The sequence below is a fragment of the Drosophila bipectinata genome, chromosome XL (genome assembly GCF_030179905.1).
Source record: "Drosophila bipectinata strain 14024-0381.07 chromosome XL, DbipHiC1v2, whole genome shotgun sequence".
NCBI lineage: Eukaryota > Metazoa > Arthropoda > Insecta > Diptera > Drosophilidae > Drosophila > Drosophila bipectinata.
The window spans coordinates 110,939-125,480 of record NC_091734.1 but is presented as its reverse complement, the minus strand read 5'-3'; the positions used below and the strand labels follow the sequence as shown (position 1 = coordinate 125,480).

General features: G+C 40.6%; 1 protein-coding gene across 1 annotated transcript in view; it reads left to right on the top strand.

Moving 5' to 3' along the window:
• X11Lbeta overlaps positions 1–14,542 on the top strand; it is an 85,695-nt gene that overhangs the window by 54,424 nt on the left and 16,729 nt on the right. The window contains exon 3 of the mRNA XM_070281894.1: positions 3,556–3,602. The gene's annotated coding sequence lies outside the window, so the exon portion shown is untranslated. The remainder of the gene's footprint in view (positions 1–3,555; positions 3,603–14,542) is intronic.

Genomic DNA, 14,542 nt, shown 5'->3' with positions numbered 1-14,542 from the left:
ATTCTCACTTGCAACACAGCACTGCTGCTGCACGGCACATGCAACACTGCAACATGGCAACACTGCAGCAGCAGCCACAGACACAGTTTGGAGACCGAAATTGCGCCCCAGTTCACTCGAGTAAAATGGAATATATCCCCGCGTCCCAGTATCCCAGTATCCCAGCTCCCGACTCCCGAATCTCAAATCCTTAATCCTGTATCCTCTATTCCGGTATCCTGTATCCTGTATCCCATATCCTCAATCCCAACTTGTGCAGCACTTTTAGCACTCGTGGGAGCAGCCAACCCAAGGCAGTCAGCCATGTGCCACATGCAACAGCACTCCCTGCCACATGGCGCCCAGTCTCCATTCTCCGCATATGTGCAAATGCCTTCTATCTGTTTCCATGACGCTGGCAAAATATTTAGCTTAAATTAGTAGGATTTTATTGCACTTTTTAAAAGTTGTTCATGCTTTTTTTTTTCTATTCTTCCATTCAATACCAAAACTGTAGTGGAAAAAGTTTTTGGTATTAAATGCGAAAAGTTTTTCTCGGGAATTCTTTACAAAATACTTAGTTTCTCTGAAAAAGCATCCCTACTTTAATTAAAACTAAAATACTATTTAAGAAGCAGCTTAAAAACAACAAAAAATGTTTTGCTTTATTCACTTTAATCTTGAACCAATTATCTTAAACGAATTTCGGTATATTTTGTTGTCTGGACATGTCTGAACATGACAAGACATTAATTTTTATGTATAAACTGGCTGTTTTTTGCAAAAATCATTGTTTTTGGTCTTTTTTTGTCGGTAGAGTGGCTTAAAGAGTTGCTACCACACAGAGGGAGGCTTGTCCTCGTAAAATGAAATCCCTTTCCAGGACATACCGTTGCCCAGGCATATGGTCACTTTATGCCTCTTTTGTGTGGCCATGTTGTTGCGGTTTTGTTATTTTTTCCTTCTGTGTTTTTTTTTGTTGGTAGGGAAGAGTCACTCGATAAACACGTTGCGCAAAGAAACCGTTGCATAAATTAAGCCTTAATATCCTGACCTCATCGATGTGCCTGTGCAAATGCCGATATCAGGATACCAGTTATCCTGGCAGGCCTTTGTTGGCTAACAAACCACCTCCCCCTGTCAGCAGATTGCAATTTTGCAAAGACCCCCACCCCGCACCAGGGAACCACCTCCACCTCCAAATCCAAATCGAAAATCGTTCAATTTTTCAAAGTCCGACAAATGAATATTTGAGGCCGAAAAAGTGAAAAAGTGGAAAATGGGCAGAAATTGCTAAAAAGGACTAGATGGTGGAGATGGGCACGGGAGTGCCTGGTCAGTGGCCAAGTGAAAAGTGGCAAGTGTAAAGATTTACGAGCAAATCTCCACTTGGCTCAGTTTTCTCTTCTTTCTCATTTTTGCCATTTTCATTGCCAAAGCCAGGAAAACCTTGGCAAATTGACTTTTGCCTTTAAACTGGTTAGCACTTTTCACTTTTCCATCTGGCCAAGATACCGACTTTGTAAGGATTCTAAGGAATGTAAAGGGAGCTTTCATTATAGCCCCAAAGCAGGTGGAAAGGACTCTTTTGATTTTAAACTTTTCCTTAAAAAATTGTAGCTTACTAGAAACCTCTCCATAATATCTAATTTGTTAAGCATGTTTGGACATGTCTAAGCATGAAAGAACTTGTTGGACACCTCAAGAGTTAACCTTCAAAATCTGGTCCGACTTTCAACCTTTCGCCTTCTTGTGTTGGGTAAATTGAATCCTTTTCACCTCACCAGGCAGGTGAGTGCCGAAGGCCAATCAATACACGTTGTAACACTTCATCTCAGCCAGGACCAGGGCCAGGACTAGGACCAGGACCTGGTAGTCCTGAGAAACCCCTGGGTTGCCAGGCAATAAATTAACAGAAAAAGAAAACACGCACGCCCACAAGCGAAGAAAAAAACCTAAAAACCAAACTAAATTAAAATTTTTCATGGATGTGGAAGAGGATTAGGGGTAGGGGGAGGTACAGTTATCATGGAAATCCTGGCCAGCACCTTGCAGCAACAACAACAAGCGGAGCAAATAAAAAATGAAACACAAAATGACACAAAGAATTTATCAAACATCCGCTTCCAGCGAAATGGCAACGCGGCGTCGCGAGGGAGGGAGGTGCCATAAACCCTAAGGGGGGATGGGAGGGGAGGGAATGTATGTGTCGCAACCAATTTACAAATGCCTAAGGGGCGGAGGGGGGCCTGACAAAAGATAAAGACAGATGAAGAGAGTGAGAGAATGAGAGAGGAAGAGAAAAGAAAATTGTTTATTGTTTCATAATTGAAGCCAAGAGGTCCTTCGTGTTGACCCCTAAAATGACCTGTGCCTCCCAGACCAAGCCCTCTAAGAACTATTACTATATATTTATAAATATTCATATTTACCTCATAGATCCTGTATAGCACACTTTAGGCCTATTTCTTGAAAATTTCATTTAAAATATTTTTTAATAGATTCTTTAAAAAGGTCCTTTAAAGAAATACAAAATACCTTAACAATTGTAGCATACTTTTTTGCGCTTATTTCTAAGAATTGTGTGTTATTCATAGAGCCTGTAAATAGCTCCATTAAATACGTCCTTTAAATAGCTCTTTCATAAAAAAAAATCATTTTTTATAGAAAGTTGATTGCCATTTTAATTTTTAAATTTAACAATTTCCCAGGCACATTCCTGGAATTTAGACCAACTTAAAAGGCGAAGAGCTTCCACCCAAAACGGGGGTACGGTGCTCCATTTGGCAGATAATCTGATGGCACACCTCCACCCCTCTTTTGGGGCAACTTTGTTAATTGCCTTAACGCAAATAAATTCAAAAAAAAAAGAGAGGCACAAATAAAAATGCAAAACAAAAGCAATTTCATCAGAAGGTGGATTGAAAATGATTTCCACGAAGGATGCCTGAAGGTCCTGGCCACGTGTGGCAGACATGCCTCAGATGGCCAGGGATTCTGCCATGGAATCCTGTTAGCCATCAATTGCTGTCTAAGCAGGTGGGTGGTGGGAGGCGGATGGCTGGGTGACTGCGATGGTAAGGGGTGGTAAGGTCGAAACAAAAACTTCATTAAGCCCTGGGTGTTTCAACAATAACATTTATTCTCATCCTGCCACTCCCCCAGCAAACAGACACACGCATATTGTGTGGAGCAAGATTTATAAGCATTTTACACCTGTGGCAGCATCTTTTTAGGCTTGCAACAAATGGGGGCAGCCCCACTGCCACACACTGCGTGCAAACAAGCTGAAAATTCATTAAACTCGAGCCATAAATTCTTTTAATTGTTTTCTTTCTTTCAAGTTGCTTATCTGTTTTAGCTTTTTATTTATTTTCTTACTTATTTCTTATATCATTAATTTTTGTGTAATTATTTGTTGTATTCTCATTAGCAAACTTTGACAGTTAGATCATTAATACTTGGAGAATCTAATGTATATAGTATGCACGTATATATTCCTCTTTCCAACCGACTTGTCAAGAATCTCAACTAATGGATTTCCACTTCGATTCTTTTACTTTTTCCCACTTGCAGGTGTCTACGGCATCGACTTATTTCATGTTGTAATTCGAGGACTTTCGGTAAGTTTACCAAAAAGGACAAAAACAAGGATAAACAAGAAATTGGTAAAAGTATTCTATTTTGAATTGTTGCCAAACGAAAGAGGAAGGATAACCAAACCGACGAGATTGTCCTGAGAAACTGCAACAGAAAGTTTCGATTTGGTTTTTGGGGTCAGTTTTTTTGTCGAAGGAAGCAAAGCTACCAAAGCAGGAAGGACGAGAGTCCTTTTAAGGGGAAAAGGGGGTTGCTGAGAGACAAAACCCCAAAAAGTAGATTTTCTTTAAGTTCGAAGGACAGGTGGAAGTAATTCCAAAGCAAGGCAAGTCCTTTATCGGCACATGCATACACTTTTGTTAACTGAATTAGAAAATGTTAGAGAAAGGACCCTAAAACAAGGATATGAAATTGTTAATTAAAAAAAAGAGAATAACACTTATATCCTTAAATAAAAAGCACTCTATAAATGCTCCTTAAGTGTGTCCTGCACCAGATGCTGGCGAATTAGCCCGACTGTCTTAATCATTGGCCAAAAGGACATGGCCTGGCTCCAGGACAGCTGAAGCAGAAAGCAAGAGAACAGCAGGAGCAGGAGAAGCACCTGAGCGTTGCTTAATTCCTTGCCAATATATTAAACTTATTGTGCCTGGCAGAAGGACACTGCAATCCTGAAATCCTGCCATCTCCTGCTTCTGCTGGCAGTTGCACTTCCGGCCCTGTCGTCCTTGCGGCAACATTTGACATTTCGCAAAGCCAGGACAAGCTGGCACCATATACATGGTGCTCCATCCACCTCTCTGTCACTCTTCATCTCCGGCCTGCAGGACCCTCGGCCTGCAAGCGACTCCTTGTCGCTGTTCATTTCAGGAAATGCATTTCGTCAGCGTTGAATGAAAACGAAATTGCCAATTTCAATGGAGGGATAAGGATCAGGCGGTGTAAAGAGATTGGCCAAATGCAAGGATATATGTATGTATATAGGGTGAGGGGTAGCAGCTAAAAAGGACACTCACGCACACACATTTAGGCGTTCAGGCGTTCAGGCGTTTAGGCTCAATCAGTCAGTCACTGGTCCATGATTTTTTTCGCCCCAACATCGCGTTTCTACTAATGTGATTTGCACGAAAACTGTGACACTCTTCCATCTTCAGAGAAGAGAAAGAAAAGCCAAAAAAAGGACGAGACAAGGAATTGGGGAATCTAAGAAAAAGGATACATATCATAGATAACCTAATTACTTCCAAAAAATGCATTTAAAATTAGTATTAGAAAGATATCTTTAGAATTCCAAGTACCAGATATCATATAGTCTTTCTTTATACTTCTTTCTTCCTTTTTTCGTCCTTTTCTTTTAAGTAAGTAATAATATCCTTTACAATAGTTTCTCCCTAAATCAAATCAATTGAAGCCAAATAATACAATAAATTCTCCAAAATAGTGGAAAATCTTCGGTTGCTTCTGGCAGAAGAAGAAGAAAAAAAGCCAAACTCCTTCATAAAATCCTTGGTTATCCAAGTGGGCGAAAGCCAAATGGTGGGGCGTGCCAGCAGTTAAGAAACCTTAGCCCAGTTATGAGAGCAACTGCGTAAATCAACTCGAGCTCAAGCGAATGAAAGCCAAACAATGAAGGAGCTCGTTTGCTTTTACTTAGCCACCCAAAGGCTTGCTCCTCCTCCTTCTCGGCCTTCTCCCGGACCCACATCCCACCGCCACTACTATTGGCAATCCAAACAAAAGCTATGCAGAATTATGTCAATGGCATCGTTGTCATGGTCGCTGTTAGTCCCTCATTCCTTCTTTCCCGACTTTCCTTCCTCCCCTTTCACCTCTCTCTTCCTGCTACTTTCTCCAACCACTTTTCATCATTCTCCAGGTGCTCCTCCACTGAAGCCATTATCGTCAGCTATTGCCGCGCTTCACTCAAATAACCGCGAAAGTATTACACTTCGAGAAACAGATTTGGGTTTTATTTTTGAAGGTAAAATTCGAAACTCGTAAAAAAAATCAAAAATATATTTTTATACAGGAGTTTGATGCAGAATGGTGGAGAATCGTTTAAGATACTTGGCTAAAGAATCGGATAAGAATTGGGGAAGATATAGCCTCAAGGTGGACCCCATAGGGGAAAACCACATTTTCAAGGGACCCCATCGAAAAATGGAAAAAAAATCTAAAAAATATTTTATCTCCGGATTTTGATGCAGAATGGTGGAGAATCGATCCACAAATCGTTTAAGGTACTTGGCTTAAGAATCGGATGAGAATTGGGGAAGATATAGCCATCACGGTGGACCCTATAGGGGAAAACCACATTTTCAGGGAACCCCATCGAAAAATGGACAAAAAATCGAAAAAATATTTTGCCTCAGGGTTTTGATGCAGAATGGTGGAGAATCGAGCCACAAATCGTTTAAGGTACTTGGCTTAAGAATCGGATGAGAATTGGGGAAGATATAGCCATCACGGTGGACCCTATAGGGGAAAACCACATTTTCAAGGGACCCCATCGAAAAATGGACAAAAAATCTAAAAAATATTTTGTCTCCGGATTTTGATGCAGAATGGTGGAGAATCGAGCCACAAATCGTTTAAGGTACTTCGCTTAAGAATCGGATGAGAATTGGGGAAGATATAGCCATCACGGTGGACCCTATAGGGGAAAACCACATTTTCAAGGGACCCCATCGAAAAATGGACAAAAAATCTAAAAAATATTTTGTCTCCGAATTTTGATGCAGAATGGTGGAGAATCGAGCCACAAATCGTTTAAGGTACTTGGCTTAAGAATCGGATGAGAATTGGGGAAGATATAGCCATCACGGTGGACCCTATAGGGGAAAACCACATTTTCAAGGGACCCCATCGAAAAATGGACAAAAAATCTAAAAAATATTTTGTCTCCGGATTTTGATGCAGAATGGTGGAGAATCGAGCCACAAATCGTTTAAGGTACTTGGCTTAAGAATCGGATGAGAATTGGGGAAGATATTAGCCATCACGGTGGACCCCATAGGGGAAAACCACATTTTCAGGGAACCCCATCGAAAAATGGAAAAAAAATCTAAAAAATATTTTATCTCCGGATTTTGATGCAGAACGGTGGAGAATCTATCCACAAATCGTTTAAGGTACTTGGCTTAAGAATCGGATGAGAATTGGCAAAGATATAGCCATCACGGTGGACCCTATAGGGGAAAACCACATTTTCAAGGGACCCCATCGAAAAATGGACAAAAAATCGAAAAATATTTTGCCTCAGGGTTTTGATGCAGAATGGTGGAGAATCGAGCCACAAATCGTTTAAGGTACTTGGCTTAAGAATCGGATGAGAATTGGGGAAGATATAGCCATCACGGTGGACCCTATAGGGGAAAACCACATTTTCAAGAGACCCCATCGAAAAATGGAAAAAAAATCTAAAAAATATTTTATCTCCGGATTTTGATGCAGAACGGTGGAGAATCGATCCACAAATCGTTTAAGGTACTTGGCTTAAGAATCGGATGAGAATTGGCAAAGATATAGCCATCACGGTGGACCCTATAGGGGAAAACCACATTTTCAAGGGACCCCATCGAAAAATGGACAAAAAATCTAAAAAATATTTTGCCTCAGGGTTTTGATGCAGAATGGTGGAGAATCGAGCCACAAATCGTTTAAGGTACTTCGATTAAGAATCGGATGAGAATTGGGGAAGATATAGCCATCACGGTGGACCCTATAGGGGAAAACCACATTTTCAAGGGACCCCATCGAAAAATGGACAAAAAATCGAAAAAATATTTTGCCTCAGGGTTTTGATGCAGAACTGTGGAGAATCGATTCACAAATCGTTTAAGGTACTTGGCTTAAGAACCGGATGAGAATTGGGGAAGATATAGCCATCACGGTGGACCCCATAGGGAAAAACCCCATCGAAAAATGGACAAAAAATCCAAAAAATATCAACATTTTTTTTTCAGTGCAAAAAAGCAAGTTAAAACCCCAAGTCTCCCCATCGCCCATCAAAACCAAAATTGAATACAAAAATCTCATCAAAAATCGATTAGAGCTGCGAGCGGGAAAATGACACGAGAGGGTGGGGTAGCAGAACAGAATAGAGAGCAGGGGGCAGTTGGGGGATGAGGGATGTGATGCCAAGACGAAGGATTGAGGTGGCAGGTAGCTGGTGGCAAGTGGAAAGTGGCAAGCAAATTTATATGGCAGCACGCTATGCCACAAGAATCGTGTTAATAAACGAAACTCCATTTTCCAGCAGCTCAGGATGCGACAAGCTTTACTTGCCACACACACACACTAGCTTGCCACATGCACCTTGTTTTTCTTGTTATTTTTTTCTTCTGGCTTTTTGGTGGCAAGTGGATTGAATAAATAACATTGGCGAATGCAATTTGCGAAATTAAAACCGAAAGTAGTGGTAGCTTGTCTTCTCCACTCGGTCCCAAGCCTTCTCCTTCTGGCCCGGCCTTCACCTCCTCCGCCTCCTTCTTTCTGGCCAACTTCTCTTGGCCATTGTCAGTATTTGGTCTTATCAGTGACAGCAATCATTTCTGCGGTTTTTTTGGTAAAACTTTCTCCTAACGACGCCAAAGCGATGAAACTGAAAATGAAAATGAAAATGATGATGATGATGATGGGGAGGATTTCGGTTAGAAAAGTGGGTGGTAGGTGGGGGAATGTGGTTTTTAAGGGGGTCTGGATGGCTGGGAGCCTGGCTGGCTGATTCCAAAGCAAAGTGTTCATTTGTAAAATTAATAAAAATAGTTTTCCACTCGCTTTCTCATGAATATGCATTGAGAAGTGGTTAAGCGAAAATGAGTTTTCATCGATCCGAGATGTCGAGTTTTCATTTGACTTTCCTTTGATTATATATTCTTGATGAGTGGACGAATATATATTTTACAAATCCCGAAAGTTAATATATTTATTTACTTTGTATCGAATGGCAGTGGCAAGCGTTTACTTTTTCACATAAGCCTGTAATCCCATCGGCAATTGCTTTAAAATAGAATCCAATTATAGAAAAATAAAATATCCAATCATGTGCCCACCAAATGGAAAAATTCCAATAAAAATTGCAACAAAAAAAAACGGGGAAAAAATTGGAGAAAAATTGCATTAATGTTTGCATTTGATGTAACAGATTAAATGCCATTTTATTTTGTAACTTTAATTGACTTTTCAGTATGCAAACTGGCAGAAAGAGAGGAGTATTTTTTATTCTGACTGCGAGTAGTTATGAAAAATCCATTAATCCAGATGTATACTTGAGATCCTGTTGGTCCCATTCGATTAGATTTCATCTTGAGTGTGAGTGTTATTTGCTGCCCTGTCGAGCAATGTTCGACTATGTCTGGCCTCCAATTCCCTTGCCACATATCGCCCGAATATCCTGTGTATATCCTGCTGCCTGGACCCATCCCACAAAACATTTAGCAGTGTACACAAAAGGCGAAAGCAAAATGTGTTTTGTCAGTGACATGGAAATCAACTGAAGCGTTTTGCGCGATTTGCAGGCCGAGGACATCACTCGTTGGGCATGGGCCTGCGCTACAGAGAAACAAGGATAACAACACACACACACACTCAATTCACATAGAACACGTGTGTGTGTGTCCACGCCCACTTCCGCCTCCGCCTCGTAGAAATAAGAAATAAGAAAAGGAAAATCCTGTTGGCAGGACATTTTTCGGCTGGTGTGGGCCGAGGTGGGAACAACTCAATTAAGCATGCACAATGCACACGAATTTAAAGCGTCCATACCCACCATCCCTACCCACCTATATATGTATGTATCTCCCTCGCCCACTAGCCCCCACTCGCTTGCACTCGCTTTTAGTGGCCTCTTGGGGAATTTTCAATGCTGACTGCATTCTCAAAAAAATACACAAATAAAAAAAGAATCCCACCCACACCCACAAAAAGATATGGATAGCAAAAGCTTTCCCAAAAAATAAAAGACATTGCGACTTCAGTTGAGGTTGTGGGCTACATGATACCCGGTACTTCTGCAATGGTGTACATAGATAGGCGTGTCTTTATTATATCGGCGTTTTTTATTGATTAAAAATGTATTTATAGTTTTAAGAGTCTATTAAAGTATAGTCTTTAAAATGACACCCGGTGCTTCTATAGTACAATATACCCTTACAAACCCACAAGTACCAGGTATTAAAATGGTACAAAAAAGGAAATATGGCAATGCAAACTGCGGCTGGGGTAGAAGGTTGAAAATAAAAATTGTTTTATATTTGAGTCACATAAATTTCCATTGATTTTCCGGCCCCTGTACCACCCGGAAGCCCATCCACCCAGCCCACCGTCCTCAATTTTCTGCATTTTGGTACGTGTCTTTGGGCAATTCTTTCAAATCGTTTTTAAAAGCCAACATTCGAACTGACAGCCGCAGGAGAAAGTTAATCTAATGAATGGCTATTTTATGCTTAAAGGTTGCGGTATTTTCGGGAATAAATTATATTAATAGAGTGATACTTTTAATAAAGGTTCTTGAGGGTTATCCTTCGACATCAAAAGCCCTTATTTTTATCGGGAAACTCTTTCAAATACAGAGCTCTATTTATTTTCGTAGGAAAAACCCTTTTCCCAGATTCTCCCACATCCCTAGGTTAGTATTTGTATCCGTATCTTTATTTGTATTTGTATCTTTTGAGTTTTTCTCACTTTTTTGGTTGGCACTTTCATTGGCGGGGTGTGTAAGAATTTTCGCAGACAAATGACAAAGCAATGGAATTGGAAATAAATAAGGGGGCCCGACCTTTGACGCCTGTCCGGACGACTTTTTTTCCTATCCGAATTCGATTCCGCCCTTGCGTAGCCACACCCCCTTGCTTCCTGGGCGACCCTACGCCCAGCCCGTCACCCCAACACCACCTCACTTTCCACACCCGGCCCCACCCCCTGTTTGTTTGCTTAATAAATGAATGTGGAAAGTGCTCTGAATATTTGTACAATGTTTTCCTTTGCCTCTGGATTTTCCCCTTCGGTTTTTCTTATTTTCTTCCCCACTGGCACTGCTGGCTTTTCTTACTTTTCCCAAACAGAGCAAGAGCTCTGTTTTGTTGTACATCTTTTATCTTTTTATTTTTATTTTTTATCACAATTCCAATTGCAAGTCTACGCGTGACATTTTGTTTGTAATTTTCATTCTCGTTTTATTTTTATTTATTTCTTTTTATATTGATTTATCGGTATTGCGTATTGTGAATTTAGTTAACCACAATATTTGACCTTATCCCGGGTATTCCAGGGGTTTGTTTTCGCTCTTGCCTCGACTATTAATCTTACCACAAATAAATAACAAAAATAATGAAAAGTAATCGGAAACATAAAGGTCTTCTTTGGTCATTTGGTATTGGATTTATAAAGAGAGTATTGAGGGATAATCTTACAATTAGGCTTACTATTATCGATATTGAATGGTTCGTTTTTAAGCTTCCAAAAAGAATATTGAAGAATAACCTTTTTGAAGAAAAGCTAAGTCATCTTACTTGATTTGGTTATAGAGAATATATAGATAGTTTCCATTATTAACAGATATCTTATTGAAATTAAACAATTTTATAGACAATAATTAGTGATTTTTATAGCCTTCATACCTCCCCTTTCTCTGAAACATTTCTCAGTGCATATCCTTTATTTTTTGTATATTTTCTTGATTAATTTTTCTTGGTCTGCCGAGTCGGGCTTCTTGGGTTGTCTTTCTGGTTTTTATCAATCAATGAAAATCGATTCGTGAGTCTCAATCAACGCACACCCCTGCCATGGCGATGGCGTGGCAAGAAAGAGAGGGCCAGACACACTGTGCCACACACACACACCCCCTTAACACTTAAGTAGGCAGCCATCTCCTCGTCGATGTCGTGTCATTGAACTCGTCCTTTAGCCCCTTAGGGTGTCTTTGTCAGATCATTCTGTGGGGTGGCCCATGTTAGTGGGGAAACGATTTGTTTTCGTCTAAAAATAAAGCCTTATGCCCTGTTCCAAGTCCGAGCCAAGCGAGTCCCGGGGAAACTAATTTGCCAGCTGAAACCGAAACTAGAACTGAAACCTTTTCAACCCCAAAACTTGTGACTCATCGATGATGTTTTTCGGAGGAAAACCCAATAGAATTGGCCAAAAACAGAGGAGAGAAACATAATTGTTGTTGCCGGCTTAACGCTAAACGTTTTCCCCCAAAAGCACCAAACTTGCAAGCCCCCAAACACTCCAGCACTCCAAACCTTTAAACCCTTAACCCTCCAAAATCCCCATACCCCCAAAAAGTAGGCAACAACTGTTGCTAGGTCCTGGCCATATGTGAGTGTTTGGTGGTGTGTCCTGTTTGTCCGTGCACCTTAATGACCATAATCCTAGCTCATGGGTCTACCAGTCCTTTGGCAACTTGCAGCACGGTCTTTGGGACTTAAGTTATTAAGCGTACTTAGTGGTAGATTGGAAAATACTTGGCCAGATTTCCGTTCGGTATTTGCCACCGAAAATGCTAAAAGCCATCCCCCTGATTTTCCTGATTCTCAGCCCTTCAGTTGAATACATTTTGCAAGGCCCAACTAATCAGAAAGGATCTACAAAACTGCACTGAGAAACTTCAAGAAAAGCTTTTGAAGATGACGTTGAATTCTTTTTAAAATATCCTTTTTGTTTCTCTCAGTGTCCTGTGTCAACTAAGAAAAATTGCAACAATTTTTGGCTGCTGCCCCATGGAATCGTGCCTCATATATCTTGCCACCGCCAACGCTGGCAACGTCAACGTCTTCATTCCAGCTGTAATATAAAAATGCGTGCCACAAGGATTGGCTTCTTGCAACTATAAAGTACTGCGTGGGGTGTAAGTACATACAGCCCACATTGTTGTGTGGCCTGCTTGCCTCTGGATCCTTCTTCTGGAGCCTTTTTGGAGCCTTAACTTCCTGCGTTGCCTTCGCATTCGCCTTCGCCTGGCGGTGACGTTGACATTTTGAGTGTGTCATTTGGTTGGCTTTTCCCGACATGGCTGCCACACACTTTTTCACACTTTTGCCTGCAACATGCACATTGTACATGCAACATCTTAGGTTACAACATATACATTTTCAAGAAAAACATTAGTTTTCTTAAATAGTTTTCTTAAAAAAGAAGGGTATCACAGAATTTCGTTTTTATATTCGGATTTTATTTATTTTTTAGCTTTCTTGGCACGCACTTGGCTAACGCCTACGCCGGCGTTTGCTGCCACAGTTTGTGGCAAGCGGAAATACATTACATACTCGGCAGCTTGACAAGAACAACAGAAGCGAAAGGGGCAAGTGGCAAGTGGCACGGAGGCAAGATGGAAATCCTGGCGACAACAGCCGGAAACGGAAATAGAATAAAGTGGCTTTCTGGCTGATGTGTCGCTAGCCCTCTCTCTACTATAGTGTACATGCAACATTCCACTCTTTCTAGTTGCCCCATAACTTCTTCTTCCATCTCTGGTAATTTATCCCAATTGTCGTCGTTCCAGTATTTCATTAGCCTGGACTTTCAGTTCGGGGTTAATTGTCCGGGCACATCCATCAGCGGGCTAAGGTCTCCCGGCGAGTGGCAAGTGGCATGTGGCAAGCTGCTAATGAAGATGGTGTTCCGGTCTCTTCCCGAGAAAAGTTACCCGCGACAGCTGATTGATTAAATTCATGCACTAGCATTTGGCTCGAAGGACCAAAAGTATTTTCTTCAAATATTCCGATTTAGTTCTTAAATCCGGACATCTTTAAAAGGTACAAACAGGATATCTAGCTGTGGGGACTTTAATAAAGTTCATCTACAGAGCCAAAGGATTCTCAAGGCTCCCATTAAGGACCTTCATTTATCGCCACAACCCCTGTCTACCAACAAATGTTAATTCCAAACATTTTATTGCCCAAAAAAAAGAAAAGAAAAAAAACTAAACAAACTGGAAATGAAACTGGAACTTTTATATAGAAAGCAAGGACGTTGGGGGGTCGGGGTGCTTGCCACAAATTGCAATGGGGACATGACAACAACCACAACACCAACAACCACAACAGCAAAGGGGTGTGACTTTTGTAAATTTCCGCTTGCTATTTTTGGCACTTTTGTTATATATTTGGATTGGCACAAAAAAAAAAAAAGAGAAACCAGAAAAATCGTTGAAACTTATAGAAGGAATGAGGCTATATACGCATACGTATATATATGTACAGAGAAAGGGAAGTAGAACAGACACGAAGCGGCTGAGGACGTGACTGGAATAACATTCCAATAATTGAAGGCAGCGTCGACAGGCAAAGACGCGAATTAAAGTCCAACATGAAGTATGGCAGCTATATATTCCATACATACACACATCCTCTTGATATATAAAAAGTATATATGTCAGCTGGGGGTGGCACTCAATCCTGCCTCCTGAATCCTGTACTCCCTGAGCTGCAAGCTGCAACACTACTGATAATAAACTGACAGCAGTTGCCGCCAGGAGGCCAGGAGACATCTCCCACACAACCAAAAAATGTTCTTTTATTTTTTTAAATAAAAGAAATAAAATAAGACAGAAAAAAAAGATTTTTCAAACGTCACATGCAAATCAATCATGGCCAAAAGTAAAATGGTCAACAATATACCCGTATGGTGGCTTTTTCTTTCGTTTTTTCATTTACCAAATATGCTGATTCAAATATTTCATACGTGGCTGTCATTGTACTTCAAAATATTTGCTTTTCATTTGAAAATATTTTTAAGGGCAAGCCATCTTGCCAATGAATAATAATTAGGCTTTAAATCAAATGACTTTTAAAGAAGCTAGACTGGCATTTGGTCCTTCGAGACAGCTTGTAGAAGAATATTCCCATTTTTCAATCCCAAAAATTCGAAAAGGAAACCCCCCTTTTTGGTTGTGTATTTTCAAGCTTTACACGTTTTGCTAAAACTTTCAACGCTATCAGTTTAAATGCTGGCAAGTTCGAAA